This window comes from Schistocerca americana, chromosome 8 (assembly GCF_021461395.2).
Source record: "Schistocerca americana isolate TAMUIC-IGC-003095 chromosome 8, iqSchAmer2.1, whole genome shotgun sequence".
NCBI classification, from domain to species: domain Eukaryota; kingdom Metazoa; phylum Arthropoda; class Insecta; order Orthoptera; family Acrididae; genus Schistocerca; species Schistocerca americana.
In genome coordinates, this window is record NC_060126.1 from 152,037,924 (window position 1) to 152,057,868 (window position 19,945).

The window sequence follows — 19,945 nt, forward strand, 5'->3', positions numbered from 1 at the left end:
AAGAAAAATTCGGAGTAGGTATTAATATCCATGGAGAAGAAATAAAAACTTTGAGGTTCGCCGATGACATTGTAATTCTGTCAGAGACAGCAAAGGACTTGGAAGAGCAGTTGAATGGAATGGACAGTGTCTTGAGAGGAGTATATAAGATGAACATCAACAAAAGCCAAACGAGGATAATGGAATGTAGTCGAATTAAGTTGGGTGATGCTGAGGGAATTAGATTAGGAAATGAGACACTTAAAGTAGTAAAGGAGTTCTGCTATTTGGGGAGCAAAATAACTGATGATGGTCGAAGTAGAGAGGATATAAAATGTAGACTGGCAGTGGCAAGGAAAGCGTTTCTGAAGAAGAGAAATTTGTTAACATCGAGTATAGATTTAAGTGTCAGGAAGTCTTTTTTGAATGTATTTGTAGGGAGTGTAGCCATGTATGAAAGTGAAACATGGATGACAAATAGTTTAGACAAGAAGAGAATAGAAGCTTTCGAAATGTGGTGCTACGGAATAATGCTGAAGATTAGATGGGTAGATCACATAACTAATGAGGAAGTGTTGAGTAGGATTGGGGAGAAGAGAAGTTTGTGGCACAACTTGACCAGAAGAAGGGATCGGTTGGTAGGACATGTTCTGAGGCATCAAGGGATCACCAATTTAGTATTGGAGGGCAGCGTGGAGGGTAAAAATTGTAGAGGGAGACCAAGAGATGAATACACTAAGCAGATTCAGAAGGATGTAGGTTGCAGTAGGTACTGGGAGATGAAGAAGATTGCACAGGATAGAGTAGCATGGAGAGCTGCATCAAACCAGTCTCAGGACTGAAGACCACAACAACAACAACATGTGGAATGGCACAAAGACGACGCGAAGGCAGCAAGTCTTATAGCAAGTGCACTAAGTAAACCTGTTGCAGAACTCGTCTTAACGTGCAAGAATGCTAAAGAAATCTGGGACAAAATATGCGCCCCATTTGAACGTCGCAGTACTCAGCGTTTGAATATGTTGTTTGAAACATTTTTCCATGTTAAACGTGATGAAACGGAAGATATTAGTGCATATGTGACCAAACCTCAAAAGTTATTTGTGGACCTGAACAATGAATTAGCAAAACATGAAGAAAATACGCTATCTGAAAGAATCTTAAAAGGTCGAATTTTGTCTACACTGGGAAAAGACTACGACAATTTTAAGGATCTCTGGGATACGATACCGACAGAAAAGCAAAGCTTGAATTTATTGATTGAAAAACTCTGTACTATTGAACTGCGTGAGCAAGACATTAATGGAAGTGCAGCTTTTGTCGTTTCTAAAACAAGAAAACGGCAAACAAGTAATCAGCCAGTAAAGATGACGAAGTCACAATTAAAACAGAAGTTTCCATGTAATATATGCAAACAATTAGGTCATTGGGCAGCAGAATGTCCACATAACACTCGTGACAGCAATAAAAGAAAAGAGAAGAAGCGAGAAAGTGAACACACTGCATTTACTTCATACGCTATGGGTGTGTGTACCAGTAATCACAGTGACCCAAATAAATGGTATTGCGACAGTGGCGCTACAAATCATATCACTCCCAACAAACAGTATTTTTTTTAGGCAGAACACTGCCTAAATGTGGGACACAAAATGAAATTTGAGGAAACTGTTGTGATTGCCAACATTTCCGGTTTTTGCAATAGTGTCTATAAAGAGGCGATTGAAATTAGGTTGGCTGATAATTTAATCAACAGACACAATGGGTTTCCTCTTAGCAAAACGTGGAATCCTGTATTATCTCGCATCAAAACTGAACGTTCTTCGGTGCGGCCTTGATTGGGATATATCGTTGCCAGCAGTGTTTCACTAAGGGCGGCGCCACCTCCCTGTTTTGTAAGGCAGAAACCGTGATGGGCAGCGCATGCGCCGTGTACTGAACAGTGGCCTATATAGGACGTCGAATTGCAATCTTGCGTCAGTTCTCAGCGAGACTCATCAGCAGAAGCAATATTTCCTGAAGATGGCGAACAGTTGGATCGCCGAAATATCGAGTCAAGTTGATTTTAGGACCTGGCAGCAAACTCAAAGAGACTTTCAAGACTTATTACGCCGGGAAAGCCTCCATAATCACAAACAGTATTTTGGTTCGTATAGTGAATTTGATGCTCCTCAAGTAATTTCATTGCAAAAACAAAATGTCAAAATGTGTGCGCACGGTCAAGGAACAGTTTACATCCAAATTCGACGAAATAATAAAGAGTACAATGCTAGAATGGACTATGTTTTGTACGTCTGTGACGCAAGTGCTAATCTCTCTGTGAGAGCCATTGTCTGCATAGGCTACAGCACTAATTTTAGTTATAATAATGTCTGTGTTCGAAAACAAGTCAGTGGCAATATTGTTATGACAGGTTATGTGAAAAATGGGCTTTATGTGTTGAACAGCGTGTTGTTAGAAATGCAAAAGTGATTTGTGTGAACTTGATGACTTCATCTGAAACATTGCAAGTGCACCATGAAAGGTTTGGTCATAAAAATAAACATGTGAAGAATATTTTAAAAGGAATGAACATTAATGTGGAAGATGCCAAGAGTGAATTTTGTGACGGCTGTGCGGTTGGAGAGATTCATAGGTTGCCATCCAAAACATGAACAATACGCTCTACCAGTACTGGTGAATTAATCCACACAGATGTCAATGGACCAATGAGCACGAAATCTTTTGGAGGTAAGCATTATTATGTATGTTTAAAAGACGATTTTAGTAAATTTCATCGAATTTTCCTTTTAAGATACAAAAGTGAGGTGTGTGCTGTGCTTAAGCAGTTTTTAAATGAAGCACCAACTAATGGACATGTTGTCAAACAATTTAGATGTGATGGTGGCAAAGAATTTAACAATAAGAATGTCAGTGAACTGCTTGCAGACAGGGAATAGAGCTACTGATTCCTCCTCCTTACACTCCTGAACAAAATGGTGTGGCTGAACAGGAAAATAGGACCATTGTTGAAGCTGCACGGTCAATGCTAAATCCGAGTAAATTACCTAAAGGGTTGTGGGCAGAGGCATGTAACACAGCAGTCTACCTAATAAATCGTATTGGAAAATCTTCAGTTGAAAATAAAACTCCTTATTAAACTATGGTTTAATCGACCAGTAGGACGACTTGATCATTTCAGAATTTTTGGCACAGGCTGCTATGTTCACATTAACAAACAATTCCGTTCCAAGTTTGATGATAAAGCAGTTTTTGGACGACTTGTTGGATATGTTAATGACAAGGATGGGTTTAGAGTTTGGATTCCATCTAAAAGAAAAGTGATGTTAAGTCAAGATGTGAAATTTAAGCCAGAAATTTTTTGTGATTTACATAGTGATCATGTTGAATTTGAAGTCCCTCAGGAAGAATTTAATGATCCGAATTCATCTAAAGATGACCAACGTAAATCTCCTAGACTGTACACTTCTGGAGAAAGTCAAACTCAAGAAAAAATTGGCATTCTCGACGTCAAGAGTCAAGTGAATCTGATGAAAATAAAGAAAACAGAATTTCTAAAAGCAGAAGCTGCTGAATCTTCTAATGAAGAGAAACAGAAGAATAAAAGACAATGAAGAAAACCATCCTGGATGGAAAGTGGTGAATTTTGTATGGTAACAAAAGTTGATGCACTTGAATACAAAGATCCAAACTGTTTTTCAGAAATATTGCAGTCAAATGAGAAGGAAGAATGGATGCAAGCTATCAGTGAAGAACTTCAATCACTAAAGAAAAACAATACCTGGGTGCTGGTTGACTGTCCGAAGAATGCCAAAGTATTGCAAAACTGCTGGGTTCTACAGCGAAAGGTCGCAGCCAATGGAGGAACTCGCTTTAAAGCGAAAGGCTGTATTCAGAAAGCAGGAACTGATTATCACGACGCCTTTAGTCCTGTGGCACGTTATGGCACCATACGAACTCTGTTGGCTGTAGTTGCTTCAAAGAAAATGCTGCTAGAACAATTCGATGTAAGGACAGCTGTTTTGAATGGAATACTTGAAGATGAAGTATATATGGAACAACCAGAAGGTTTCTAAGATGGTAAAGGCAGAGTGTATTTCTTAAAAGAGAGTCTTTATGGGTTGAAGCAAGCACCACGTTGCTGGAACAAACGTTTTGCTGAGTTCATGAAGAAAGCTGGTTTTTCAAACAGTGATGCAGATCCATGCCTTTTTTTATCGTAGACAAAATGGAAATAGCCTTTATGTGGGAATCTACGTTGATGATGGCCTGATTGTCGGCAGTAACAAGAAAGAAATTGCTGTTTTTATTGATGTTTTACGACATGAATTCGAAATAACAACTGGCAGTCTTGACAATTTTCTTGGCATAAAAATAAAGCAGTATGGAGATGGAGCAATAATGATAAGTCAAGAGAAATACACAGACGAAATTCTGCAAAGATTTCGAATGGCAGAATGCAAAACAATCTCAACTCCTATTGGACGTGAGGACAATAATCAAAACGAAGAAGTTTCGACATCTGTACCCTACCGTGAAGCAATTGGTTGTCTCCTGTACCTTTCAACAATAACTCGTCCAGACATCACTTTTGCAGTCAATAAAGCTGCTCGAGCAATGGAGAAACCAACCACAGAAGACTGGAATAGAGTAAAACGCATTTTCCGGTATTTGAAAGGGACCTTAAATTCTGGAATTGTATATAATAAAATAGAAGAGTTAAATATTTACGCTGATGCAGATTTCCCAGGTGATAACCGGACAAGGCGCTCAACAACTGGAATTCTTGCAAAGTACTCAGGTGGTGCAGTGTCATGGACAAGTCAGCTGCAGAAAGTAGTGGCCACATCAACAACCGAGGCGGAAATAATTTCAGCTAGTGAAGGAGCGATAGAGTTAGTTTGGTTACGTCGTCTGCTATCAGAATTAGTGGAAATGTCTTCTTTAGATTGACAATGCTAGTGTATTGAAATTAGCAAAAAATCCAGAATATCATTGACGTTCTAAACATATAGAGGTCTGACATTTCTATGTTCATGAAAGATATCTGAACGGTGAGATTTTCTTGGAACATATTGATGGACACAACCAGTGGACAGATATTTTGACGAAACCCCTTGAACGAGTTCGACTTAATTTTCTATGTTCAGAAATTGGCATGCAAGAGACAAAGCAATAATTTCATGATTTTTTTTCTTTTGGAGAAAGTGCTAAAAGAAAAGAAATTCCTTGGCGTCTATATTTATGTGCTGCTCCATGACTCTGCTGTCAATATCTTTATTCTTGGCTTGTATGTAACCTCTGTGTTTTTTTACAGTAAATGTGTTTTTTTTCGTATCCAGGGTGTAATTATAAAGTTAATGTTTTCTTGCCTTTAAAATAATATTTTTCATCATAAACTATTAATTTTTATCTTAGTCACTGAGTGTAAACATTAGAATCAAGTGACAATTGTAAATTTATTTGAGCTTTCATCTATTCTTGACCTGAAGTAAAGTCAGTAAAATCCCATGTAAACACAATAATGTTCTTATTGGCGCAGTCACTTGTTTATTTTTACAGCACCAGCGAACTCTCAGTATCCTGGCCAACAACAAAAAGAAAGTAGAACTGTTTATATAAGAGCCCAACTTTCCGATGTAACTTACGTACTGAGAATAACAGACATCACTTTGCATAAAAATTTAGAAATTGGGCTTTTAGGAACTCAGCAAGTACGTAACTGAGAGATTTTTTCATAAGTGTGACTCCTCAGTTGCGAGGTACCGCAATGTTACTTGGAATCTACCGCAAGCTGGTAATAAATCTTGCATACATGTGTCTATTTTGTATGAAGGAACAACACAGTTCAGAAAAAATTACAGAGAGGAGAAAGGGGGTGTGGTGACACAGAGTCCCTGGTCACCAATCTTTGCGCCAATGTCCTGGATTCAACTCCAAACCTGACCACTGTGCGTCATGAGGTGACGGCATGCATCACTGTTGATGGTGATCCGTCTGTTGGATGACGACGTTTTCAGCAGCCCCCTTGATGTTCATTGAGAGGAGTAGGCTATGTGCCGATAATAGTTATTCCCTCTTCCTTCCCACATCATCTCCAACATAGACATGAGACTACACTACATATATACCTATTGCAGTCATCTTCATACTGCTCCCAAGTTATTTTACTTTACTAACGTTGGATAGTTGAGAAGAGGTGTGGAGGAGTGGTCCTGTGGTGCACCAAGGCGCCAGGAAAGCGTCATTCAATTAACAGTCTTTAATTTCTGAAAGTTTTACAATCACTGTCTGCTTTGCAATGCAGCCTAGCAGCAACTGTGCTGTCCCTTGTTGCATGGAGGCTCATGATAGCCCATCAGCCTCTGGTAAATAATCTGGTGGCACAGCCACTGCTATAGCATGAAGTAAGCCCTGTGCCCTATCACAGAAGGGTGCGCTGGCCGTGGTGGCCGAGTGGTTCTAGGTGCTTCAGTCTGGAACTGAAAGGCTTCTGCAGTCGCAGGTTCGAATCCTGCCTCGGGTATGGATATGTGTGATGTCCTTAGGTTAGTTAGGTTTAAGTAGTTCTAAGTTCTAGGGGACTGATGACCTCAGATGTTAAGTCTCATAGTGCTCAGAGCAATTTGAACCATTTTTTGAACCAGAGGGTGCGGCGCCCAGTGCATCTCTGTAGCCTGACATGACCATAGACATCTGTTAGTATTGAGGGTAGCTGTGCTTAGGCTCAGCTCCATAAACCTGCTTGCCTGTGTTGTTGTTTGTCATGATGGCATGTAGGCAGAGGACCCAACAGCGACATGGAAGACAGTGCAAGAGGCAGTCCCAGTACACAGCCAGTAAGGCAGGAGTTGCATTGCTCAGGATTGGTGGCATAGGCGCCCTGCTCCAAAGTCGAGCAATTCACAGATAGGCAGAATAGTTCCTCGTTCATGGGAGATCAGCGTGGCCCTCATTTTCGCGTAGTCACGGGTTTGACCAACAGGAATGCACCTTGCAGAGTTGAAGTTCCCTCCACAACCAGACAGCTGTGGACATTTAGCAGTAGACTCCAAACTGGTGGTAACTGGTAACACTTCTTTTGTATTCACCGGATCATCCTGCAACTGCTACAGCTGGCCTTCCACCAATAGCAGTGATGCAGAGGTGTCACCAGTCTCTGGGAATGAGTGCAAGAGAGGTGAGGGTGGTATAGCAGTCGATGATGTGATGCCCCATACTGATGATAGAATATTCTGTGAATAAGTAAAAGCAACTGTAGCTGGGTAACCATTTGTGTGTATTACCTGGTAATGTACATTATGGGAACAGGTTTGCTATGGATACCTCAATACAGTACACTCATCCACTACAACATCTAGCTGCACTTGGTCCAGGATACGATATTCCTAAAACACATCCATATGATGTAGAGCCTGCAGCGGATCGAAAACTAGTTAATGGTGTAATAAATCGTATCAAAAATCCAAGAAAGCTACTAATTGTACATTTATACCCAAAAAATATCACGCAGTGTGTCCACTCTGCACCATTGTCAAGGTGCTGGGTCAGGTGTTCTGACACTCTCTCTCCCACAGTCTGAGGCCATGAGCTCCTTGCTTGTTTGTACTCTGGCTCTTGCAAGTTTCGACACTGGTTATACCATCATTGTGTATTTGATTGGAGTGCTCCACTTAGTGGCGTCTGAGTTGATTTCAACAGAATTTTATTCCTCACTTAATTACTGATCTGCTGTGGAAAATTCCCCTGTCCTCTTCAAAATTCGTCCTGAATTTTTGCAATTTACTAACGAGTGTACATGTTCTATTAATTCATCCTTCATGAGAAATCTCTGATTTTAAATTTCATAAGGCATAATCCCCTGAAACTATTATGCAAACCCTTAGTCATTAATTTATTCCTACTTACTAGTGCTTAGCTATACAAATCGACTGGGCTATTTTGTAATACTTCCTGTCATTCTGCTAAACGAGGCAACAGGTAATTGATACAAAGGGAACTCTGTGTGTTGTACAGTTCTTCGCTTGTATGAACGTAAATTACACAAATGGCGACCAGAATTGTTGCAGTACTGGTAGCTGAAATGTTTGTATTCATGGCCTGGTTACACTGTTTCTCATGGTACCAATCGATATTAGTGGGTCTAACGAGGAAAGGACATTCTGGTTTAAGGTAACATTTAGAAATGTTAGGTTTTGGCTTGGCAGGATCTCTAATGGCATCTCTGTCGTGGCCCTCTTCTTCAGGTAGCAACGGATGTGACCAGCAGGAATGCAGTTGAAGTTCCTCCACAGCTGGACAGCTGCCGACTCGAAGTAGTAGATCCCAAGCTGGTGGTAGCTAGTAACACTTTGTCTTAATCATCATGTCATCCTGCAATTAACAGGGTTGTCTTTCCGTCGATATCAGTGATGCAGACTGAATGGCCAGACTCTGAGAATGAGTGGAATGAAGGCGAGGGTTCTATAGCAATCAGTGTCGAAATGACCCTGTACTGGACACCGAAGTTGTACCCCTTTTCCGAGCCTGTCAGCGTTCCTGGGTGGTCTAGAGTTTAGTTTTAGAGTTTTGGAGAGTCCTTTTATGCAAAGTTTGCAGCCTGAAAGAAGTTCTTGCGTCTTCCTAGGTGTAGTTACTGCACGTAGCACCATTGACAAAACATCGTTGTGTTTACTGTGCAGCACTAGCTACAATATCACTCCCATACAAATTATTTCATGTGACACAGTCTTAAAATGTGTGCCAGTAAAAATTCCGATCGCGTGTTTAGAAAGAAAAAGCGGTGATGAGTGAATGCCTAATTTTTCGCTGCCTGTGGAAACGTGGCTCAACTTGTAGGCTCGATATAAGAAAGATTTCACAAATATTTGCTTACGTGAAGCCGGTTTTCAATAGACAACAAAACTTTCACTTGCATCACATCCACAACAGCGCCAGTCAGTCAACTGGCCCGTGGAGCAAATTACTGGCTCACAGTCATTCCAGCTTACATGAAAGTCAGAAAAGTTCAAGGTTTTTTTTAACTTACTGACGGCATGCGCTTTCCCCACCACCATCCAAGAATTTCAGTGACTGCTGATAAGTGGGTCTGCTTACATCGTGTTTTCGTTCTTTAGACAAAAAAGTCATTTGTTTGTGTGTGTGAACAGTTAGCATTATAGCAAGTATGTGAGCTTTGTCTTCAACTGAATAAATTAACACTTTATAAAGGGATAAAATGTTCATAAACCTTCAGATGGGAATCTTATTGTAATAGAAATCTGTTGTAATCACATATTTGTATTAAAGTAACACGATATCATTTGCACTAACACAATGTACACTCCTGGAAATTGAAATAAGAACACCGTGAATTCATTGTCCCAGGAAGGGGAAACTTTATTGACACATTCCTGGGGTCAGATACATCACATGATCACACTGACAGAACCACAGGCACATGAACACAGGCAACAGAGCATGCACAATGTACAGTGTATATCCACCTTTCGCAGCAATGCAGGCTGCTATTATCCCATGGAGACGATCGTAGAGATGCTGGATATAGTCCTGTGGAACGGCTTGCCATGCCATTTCCACCTGGCGCCTCAGTTGGACCAGCGTTCGTGCTGGACGTGCAGACCGCGTGAGACGACGCTTCATCCAGTCCCAAACATGCTCAATGGGGGACAGATCCGGAGATCTTGCTGGCCAGGGTAGTTGACTTACACCTTCTAGAGCACGTTGGGTGGCACGGGATACATGCGGACGTGCATTCTCCTGTTGGAACAGCAAGTTCCCTTGCCGGTCTAGGAATGGTAGAACGATGGGTTCGATGACGGTTTGGATGTACCGTGCACTATTCAGTGTCCCCTCGACGATCACCAGTGGTGTACGGCCAGTGTAGGAGATCGCTCCCCACACCATGATGCCGGGTGTTGGCCCTGTGTGCCTCGGTCGTAAGCAGTCCTGATTGTGGCGCTCACCTGCACGGCGCCAAACACGCATACGACCATCATTGGCACCAAGGCAGAAGCGACTCTCATCGCTGAAGACGACACGTCTCCATTCGTCCCTCCATTCACGCCTGTCGCGACACCACTGGAGGCGGGCTGCACGATGTTGGGGCGTGAGCGGAAGACGGCCTAACGATGTGTGGGACCGTAGCCCAGCTTCATGGAGACGGTTGCAAATGGTCCTCGCCGATACTCCAGGATCAACAGTGTCCCTAATTTGCTGGGAAGTGGTGGTGCGGTCCCCTACGGCACTGCGTAGGATCCTACGGTCTTGGCGTGCATCCGTGCGTCGCTGCGGTCCGGTCCCAGGTCGACGGGCACGTGCACCTTCCGCCGACCACTGGCGACAACATCGATGTACTGTGGAGACCTCACGCCCCACGTGTTGAGCAATTCGGCGGTACGTCCACCCGGCCTCCCGCATGCCCACTATACGCCCTCGCTCAAAGTCCGTCAACTGCACATACGGTTCACGTCCACGCTGTCGCGGCATGCTACCAGTGTTAAAGACTGCGATGGAGCTCCGTATGCCACGGCAAACTGGCTGACACTGACGGCGGCGGTGCACAAATGCTGCGCAGCTAGCCCCATTCGACGGCCAACACCGCGGTTCCTGGTGTGTCCGCTGTGCCGTGCGTGTGATCATTGCTTGTACAGCCCTCTCGCAGTGTCCGGAGCAAGTATGGTGGGTCTGACACACCGGTGTCAATGCGTTCGTTTTTCCATTTCCAGGAGTGTATTTCAAAATAATTGTAACTGAGGCTGTGGTGTCATTTGCAGAGCAAGGTCTCATGCAAGAGGTTGTACCTCACGACAGCACCGTAGGTAAAGATAGTCGTCGCCCACCGCATCATCAAACTGGAGATGTCGGCGTAGACACGTTCCTGTGTGTTTCCTTAAGCCACCACAGCCAGATAGTTACTTTTGGAGTATATACGTCCCTATGTGTTTTCGTAAGCCGTCACACCCACGTAGTTACTTATGTCCAAGTGCAGTGCCACTCATCCCGATCTCTGTACAATAGCCCAGTCACCATGTAATCAGCGATCACTTGTAACATTCATTGACGATGGCAGTATCGTCTTAGCATAGATCTGACTGCGTGTGGATAGAACAGTTCGTCTCAACTTATATCCAGTTACAGCCTATTGAACTCTGATGTAAAACCATCATTCTGAAATGGGCAAAGAGCTAATGTTAAAAGTGACAGCGACAGCATCAAAGACAATACATCGGTGTGGAAACTATTTGTTTCTACAGTTAAGTGTTTACTACGCTCAAGTTTTAATAAATTACTTATAATTTGTGTGCATGTGTTGTAGAGTCTGCTCGACCTCCTGAAGTAATCTAGTTGCTACAATACTGTACATCACAATAGCGACGATGACGGCCCTTCAAAGTCTTTCGTCGGCCACATAAAAGGGACGCCGAAGGCTGCATGTTTCTTCAATGCCAAGACGCTTACCTTGCAGCTCGTCATGAGCCGCTAGGTAAGGCGGTAATCATATTTGCGCATTTGTCTCTTTCTGTCTAACATAGTGTTCAACCATGTCTGAGTCCCCACAAGAAATGAATGAAAACGAAGTTGTTCAGTTTCGTGCGCAGCAGATTACACTACTGCTTCTTAGTGTCCAACGGATAACACACTGATATCGCAGAAAGCAGTACCACAACCGGTTGGTGTTCCCAAGTTTCGCCAGTTTAACAGTAAAGAAGCTGACTGGCCATAATATCGTGTACAACTGGAAGCACAGTTTGCAACTTACAACATTCACGGTATGGCATACATTTCTGTCTCTTGTCGACATCAGCATCTGACTTGCACCCTTTACATGGGGCTCCTAAAACCGGATTTCGTAATCTACTTTCACAATACTGATTCTGAGTGGTTGCGTAAAGACTTCAAAATCGATTCTGGAAATCCGCTTCTTGTTGCCGGTTTCCCAATTCTGCAATCGATTTTCGGTTTCATGTAAACGCAACCGGTTTCGAAACGTGCTTGGACTGTCAGCTTTCGTCTTGGTTTACACTTCGTCTAATTGAAGAGACTAAATCAGCTATTCTCCAGGCGCCATATTTAACTGGGCTAGTAAACCCGCTTCAGATATTAACCCGTAAACACGACAGCGAAATACAGTTTCCGAAATTTGGTTTTCGTGTTTCGGAAGATGTGTCGCCTATAAACGTAATGAATGTCCTCAGTTGTGCACTGACTCTCGACCCACTAGTTATGAGGACCTTGTCAGTAAGTTCGACGAACATTTTGATGCAAAGATTTCTATAGCTGCTGCGACATTTCAATTCTTTCATTTTAAGAGGTATCCAGAACAGTCTTTAAAATAGTGGACTGCCGAACTTAAAGGCTAAAACAACATTGCAGGTTCAAGTGTCTTGTGTATTAAGTTACAGTGATGTCATGTTATGTATCACAATCACATATAATGGTTCAGACCCACTATTCGAGCTGCTATTCTGAAATTACCAGATCCAGATCTGGAAGCAATCTTGTCTATTGTAGAATCTCAAAGTACTGTGGACACAACTGAAATTGATTGTGAGTCTACATCTATTTCTCTGGTTCAAAGTGCACAAGGCCCTGAGTCTAAAGGAAATGTAAAAGTGGGCAAAAGCAGAGCTTAGATTAATTGCAAAAATCTGTCTTGTATTGTACATGTTGTACTTCAGAATAACGTCAGGAAATCTTTTCCTCAGTGTTTTTCTAGACATGATAGACAAGCTTGTCCTTGTCATAATTAAGCGTTTCTAGTGTAGTAAGCGACGTCATATGCAAACCATATGTTTACAGCGCTGCAATTCACTGTACCAGTCTATAATGTGAGCCTATTACAGTTTTCAGCGAGTACATGTTACCGCGTCCAGGCAGATACTCCCATTGCCTGTTAGGACAGGCTGTCCCGCTTCATGGAAGACTTCTGCTGTAGTCCACAGACAGAAGAATAAACTTTCTACAAGTGACCCACAGGACAATAAAGTTTCAATTAGACACAGGTGTATCTGTATCTCTCGTCAATAAGGACACCTATGAAACGAACGACAGCCTGCAGCTACAGAAGCCTACTCCTGTTTTGTGTCTATATAACGGACTCAAATATCAGTACTTGGCGTGTGTGGTTCGCCAGCAACTTTTTGTGGAGTTATGAAACACCTATTCTAGAAACAGTACAGACATTTTCGGTATATGGTTCAAATGGTTCTGAGCACAATGGGACTTAACTTCTGAAGTCATCAGTCGCCTAGAACTTAGAACTAATTAAACGTAACTAACCTAAGGACATCACACACATCCATGCCCGAGGCAGGATTCGAACCTGCGACCATAGTGGTCGCTCGGTGCCAGACTGTAGCGCCTAGAACCGCATGACCACTCCGGCCGGCTTTCGGTATATACTTGTTTCATTTCTTCAACCTGTGCATTCAAGACAGTGTGTTACAGTGCCACCCAGTAATGTTTCTGTCTTGTGTGATAAGTACAAGGAACTGTTTGAACCAGGTTTATGAAGGGCTACAGAAGGGCTCGCAGTGCCGTTAAAAGTAATGCGCAACTTTTATATTTTCGTGCAAGGCCTGTCCCTATGCAGTAAATGAGCAGGTTGCACAGGAACTGCAACAATGGAAATACAATAAGGCGATACAGACTGTTTCTGCATGTCATTGGGAATCTCCTTTGGTCATTCTCAAAAAGCTACTAAGAGGTTTACATCTGTGTGTCGATTACAAACCAACAGTAAACCCACAAGCTGTCATGAGTAATTACCTTTCACACGAGCAGAAGAATTAATGGACAGATTGGACAGGCCAGATTCTTTTCCAAAACTGATTTATGTGAGGAACAATTTCACTGACCACTGGACGAGCAGTCCAAGCAATGTTTTGTGATCAACACTCGCCTTGATTTGTTCCAGTTTCAAAGACCAATGTTTGGAAGTGCTTCGGCTACTTACCTGGGTTTGTTTCAGTTTCAAAGACTACCGTATGGAAGTGCTTCAGCCACTGCTACATTTCAACAATTCTTGGAACAATTAACAGCCAAAGTCCCTTCATGTATAAAGTATCCGGATGAGACTGTTGTTGTGGCTCGTAGGCCTGCTGAATATTTGACAAATTTAGATTGTTTGTTCCAAATTTTTTCTGTGTTTGGCTTAAAGTGTAACAACGAATAGTGCTTCTTCTTCCACATAGAACTTGAATATTTAGGACATTTTATGATTGTTCAGGTTATTCATCCTGATAATTCGCACTTGTCTGTGATTAAAGATCTGCTGATGCTGCATAACATTCAGGATCTCCAAGCTGATATGGTGAAGCTTACATATTTCATTATATTTACTGGAAACGATGTGCAAATTGCTGCTCAACTGACCCGGCTGTAGTGGAAAGGTATTCTCTTTGTGTGGCCCCAGGAATGGGAGGACGCATTTCAGCTGTTAAAGAATGTATTGTTAAATCGTTGTTGTCTGATTTATTTTGATCCAGCTGAGCCTGTTGTCTTACCTATGGCTGCAACGCCTTACAGGATTGGAGCTGTGTTCTCTCATAATTCATCTGATAGGCTCATTGCTTTGGCCTCAAAAACTCTCAACAAATAGCATTGCAATTGCAGTCAACTTGAAAAAGGGATTCTCATCAATATCTGTGATGTTAACCATGTTGCAACAATATTTGTATGATCAGAAGTTCTATTTGACTGCAGATCATTGGCCTTTAACGGCTTTTTTCAATCCATGTAAGCTTGACCCACCATGAACAATGCAAAAATTGCAACGTTGACCTCTGTAGTCTAATTATCAATATGAGTTGTTGTACATGCCCACTCCAAAACGTTCAAACACTGACTTGTTGCCTCAGTTACTGGTCTTTACTGATATCTGAGGAATTGTGATATCAAACTGAGACAAAGGTTTTTGAAATTCTTCAGAATTTGCCTCTTGACTTTCGGCATATTGCTGGAGCAATTGCTTGTTATCCAACACTTTTATTAGTGGCTGCATAGTTTGAAAGAAATTCCCTGCCCATTGGTAGGTCGCTACTTTTTGCATCATCATTCTCTGCCCTTGTAGTCAGATGTTCTGCTGTTGCATACAGATAATGATGATGCACAGATCTTGATTCCTCACTCCCTCCAGTGGGAAATTTTGTCTTTTTTGCATCATTGTCACTGGGCGTAGTTTACACAAAGCAGTGCACTTCGAATCATTTCACTTGGCACAATATGGACCCCCAAATTCATCCCATGACCTCTCTCGCTGTAAAGTGTGTGTACCGCAACACGTTTTTTGACTGATCACTCCATTCAGACTATGGCATTGCATCCATCTGGAATACGTGCTGTTTCTTGGCGGTAGAGGCATACAGTAAATATCCTTTTGTTTATCCCATGACATCCACCAGTACTGCTGGTATTGGCTTTGTCTTCTGTTTTGTATCTTGGAGGTCTTCCTGAAGTCCTTATCTCGGACAACAGTCTGCATTTCAAGTCATTTTCAACAACACTGTGCTGACAATTCTGCACAGCATGTAACTCCTGCCACTTTTCACCATCAGTCTATCAGTGAAGCTGAAAAGTTCCTTCAAACATTCAAAAGTCACATCCTCAAATTTTTTTTTTCCTCCTACTGTTCCTTGCCACATGAAGGGAGGTCGTCGGAAAAGATGTTACACAGTTGTCATCACTGTACCCTGTTGCATCTCGTGTGACCTCCAAGGAAATAATTCATTCTGCTTGGCCAGACAAGTTTCAGCCACAGGATGAAGTCTTGTTTGAAGATTTTGGCATGGCGTCGCCAGAACCAGCTGTAGCTATCTTAGCTCAGTGATTTTTCAGCAGAATTTTTGCCCACAGACCTAAAATAGTGCTACGTCCACGGATGTGCCGTCCCTGGACAGCCAGCATGACGCCCCATGAGTTCCACTTGCAACCAAGCCAACCACACAGTCTGCGTCACTAGATGTGCATGTGCACCCTGTGGCCTGTTGGGAAGGGCATACAACAGAAATCCTTAAGCGCCTAAACAAGTCTGTATTTTCAATGACAATGGTTTCAGATGTAAGAAATATAAATACAAAAAATTTGAAAACTTTGCTTGCTTTCATTCTATAATGTCATCATCCATATTCGGGGGTAACTCATCAAACCGAGGAAATGTTTTTAGCTTGCAAAAGCGTGTTATAAGATTCATTTGTGGTGTAAATTCAAGCACACCATGCAGAAACCTGTACAAGGAACTTCGTATTCTAACCACCGCTTCTCAGTATATTTATTCCTTAATGAAATTTGTTGCAAGTAATATATCTCTACTTCCAACCAATAGCTCAGTACACAGTATCAATACTAGGAATAAGAACAATGCACATAAACCATTAAAATCACTTACCTTGGTCCAAAAAGGAGTCCAATATTCAGGAAAACACATTTTCAATAAATTGTCAGCAACCATTAAAAACTTGGTTTCAGATAAAGCATGGATTAAACAGAGTTTGAAAGACTTTTTGATAGGCAACTTTATAGATGAACACCTTAACAATGACTATTAGACAAGCTTAAGTAAAAAATGTGTGTTAGATTTCAGTTTTGGGAGTACTTGGTCACAACAGTAAGATTAGGTATTTATTAAAAGTACATAACAATGTTTCATTCTAACAGCATATTAATTCTGTACATATTAGCAGTTTCAGTTTACTGTAATGTAATCACCTATTTTGACAATCTCCTTACAAATGACCAGGGCAGTACATATTATATTCAAATGGTATATGTTTTTTTATGTTATATCTTTTGATATAACATAGTAAGAATCATCTCAATTTTTGGTCTATAGAACTAAAACTGAATCTAATCTAATCTTCTGCTAGTGTTCCCAATCACTCCCAAGGTTGGTGTTCCCAATCACTCCCAAGGTGGATACTGGGGTGTGCTCACAGAGCTATCATCAGCATTATTTATGCTTCCTGCTTCCTCATTTAAGTTTGCATTCAGGTCTCTTCTCCACCATTCTCAAGTGACATAGCACTACATGACGACAATGCAGAGGTCTGGGGCAGAGGAATATGGTGTCATCTGCAGAATGAATTCTCATGCTGAAGTTGACACCTCGTAATGGCGCAAGATAGTCGCTGGCCAATGCATCAACAAATCCGAGGCATTGGCATAGACATGCCCATGTGTGTGTTTGCTTATGTTGCCACAGATAGTTATTTATCTATGAGAGCAATGCCACTCAGGCTGATCTGTATATAATAACCCAGTGTCATTGTAATCAGCGATCACTTGTAATCTTAGCACAATAGCACATATCTGCTTGCAAATCATTCTAAAATGAATAAAATGCTAATGTTGTAAGTTTCAGATGACAGCATCAAATACATGTCATCTGTTTCGACACAATTTGTTTTCAAAGGTCAGTATTTTGCCCAAGTTTTAATGCATTACTAATAATTTTTGTGTGTGTTTTGTAGTATCTGCTCAACGTCCTCCTAAAACAATCTAGTTGCTACAATACCTTTCAGAGAGTACGGAATTACTGAGGTTAACATGTATTGATTTCAGTATAATGATAACAAGTTTTTGATTTACTCATGGAGTGTAAAATTGCGAAAAATGGAGACAGAAAGTTTATTTGTGCCTTTGGAGATTTAAAGCTACTCTTTAACTTCAAATTAAAACCCACATAAATATAATAACGTTCTTATTGGCGAGTGATGATTGGTTCTGCACAGTAGTAGAAAGATCTGTTACAAAATTAAGTAAAGTGAAAGTTACATTTATGACATATGGGACATCTCAGAATAAAAACTAACTCTAAAAGTAAAAACAAAGCAAAAATGTTGAGATAAGAACCCTCCTTTCCTGTGTACCTTCAGACCATTACAAATAGAAACCAGAATTTCACATTAAAATTTAGAAACTGTGTACTTAAGAGCGTAATTACAAAGTTTTGGTGGCTGACATTGTCATCAGTTGTTGATCACATGACCCCGAATCTCATTTCCCTCCAATACATAGCCTTTTCTGATCTCAATACTTCTTTTCCTCAAACTTTTCATGGTTCCTATCAGTTGCTTTTCTAAGTCTTTGTTATTCGTTATTTTTGTTTTTTGTTGTAAATTGTTTCGTGTCATTATTTGTTTTGTTCAAATTTATAATTGTATAATAAATTGACAAAATCATAACTGAAGCAGAGAGGCTGCAATCTGAGTTGTAGGACATGAACAAACTAAATTACTTGCCCTCTATTACATTTATAAAATGGATTTTTATACATATTGGTACAGTATTTAATATTTTACAAGGAGATGGATTGTTGCAGCTTGAAGTGAAGAAAGTAGTGTGGGTAGAATCAGATTGATTAGCAAGTGGAATTATTTGTGGTTTGTCAGGCATTTGTAATGTTCGATGAAGAAATGGAATGAAACGTTCAGACACTGTGACAGTGGCAAAATGATTTTTTGTGAACTATACGTAAAGCATTGTGTTAGTGTTATTTGTTTAGATATGCGTTTGTGGCAGGTTTATTTATTGTTAAGTAACTCTCTGGGTTGCATGTGAAATAATTTTTGCGAGCATCAGTGGTAAGTGTTTGTGTGGTTTCACTAGCTAAACTCAGTAAAAATAAGGCACTTGAACGATAAAAGTCAAATACAAGATATAAACAAAACCTATAAATCTTGAACAGAAAGGTATTGATGGAGATATGACTATTGCACAGAAATTTGCATTGGATTAGCAAATAAACTTAACCTTACACAATCCAATTTTTCGTGGGGTGCGATGGTAGCTCATAACACTGTGTTCTTTATAGTAATTATGAGTGCTGTTTGAAGTAAAAAATAATTGGTGCTTCCATATTCTAAAATAAATATAAAATGTAGATTCCCTTTCTTTGAGCTCCGTATAGTGAGTGAAATTCCCCTTTTATACAATGTAATAACATTATTAGGACCCACACTCTTTTTTTTTGTTTGTTGTTTCGCACTTCTGTCTTCCTTCTGCAACATAAAAGCTGTCTCTGCAACCTGCAAACCATTTCTGTGCCATGAATGTTGTTTTTGTACAAATGTGCACTGCAGCATCGATGTATATAAGCAATTGCATTGGATATGTGCACTTCCCGCATAAAACAGTTGAGAATCATCTTGCTGAGACAACAATTCCTGCAAAAAAAGCAGTCGAGGACAGCTAAGTGAGCTGAGATCACGTGACATGAATTGAATTGATGTGACAGACGTTGTGAACACATGCTAAAGTGATGGTGCCATGATGTGACTGCCATAACGGCCAATGTGAATTGATCTTGACTGGTATCTCAGTGTTATTTGTAAGTTAAAGTAAACTGCAATGTTACTTAGCATATGGGTATCTGATTTCTATATAGAGTGAGAAATACGACGTAATAGGTCGGAGTTTTGCTATTTGGGGAGCAAAATAACTGATGATGGTCGAAGTAGAGAGGATATAAAATGTAGACTGGCAATGGCAAGGAAATCGTTTCTGAAGAAGAGAAATTTGTTAACATCGAGTATAGATTTAAGTGCCAGGAAGTCGTTTCTGAAAGTATTTGTATGGAGTGTAGCATTGTATGGAAGTGAAACATGGACTATAAATAGTTTGGACAAGAAGAGAATAGAAGCTTTCGAAATGTGGTCCTACAGAAGAATGCTGAAGATTAGATGGGTGGATCACATAACTAATGAGGAGATATTAAATAGAACTGGTGAGAAGAGGAATTTGTGGCACAACTTGACTAGAAGAAGGGATTGGTTGGTAGGACATGTTCTGAGGCATCAAGGGATCACAAATTTAGCATTGGAGGGCAGCATGGAGGGTAAAAATCGTAGAGGGAGACCAAGAGATGAGTACACTAAACAGATTTAGAAGAATGTAGGCTGCATTAGGTACTGGGAGATGAAGAAGCTTGCACAGGATAGAGTGGCATGGAGAGCTGCATCAAACCAGTCTC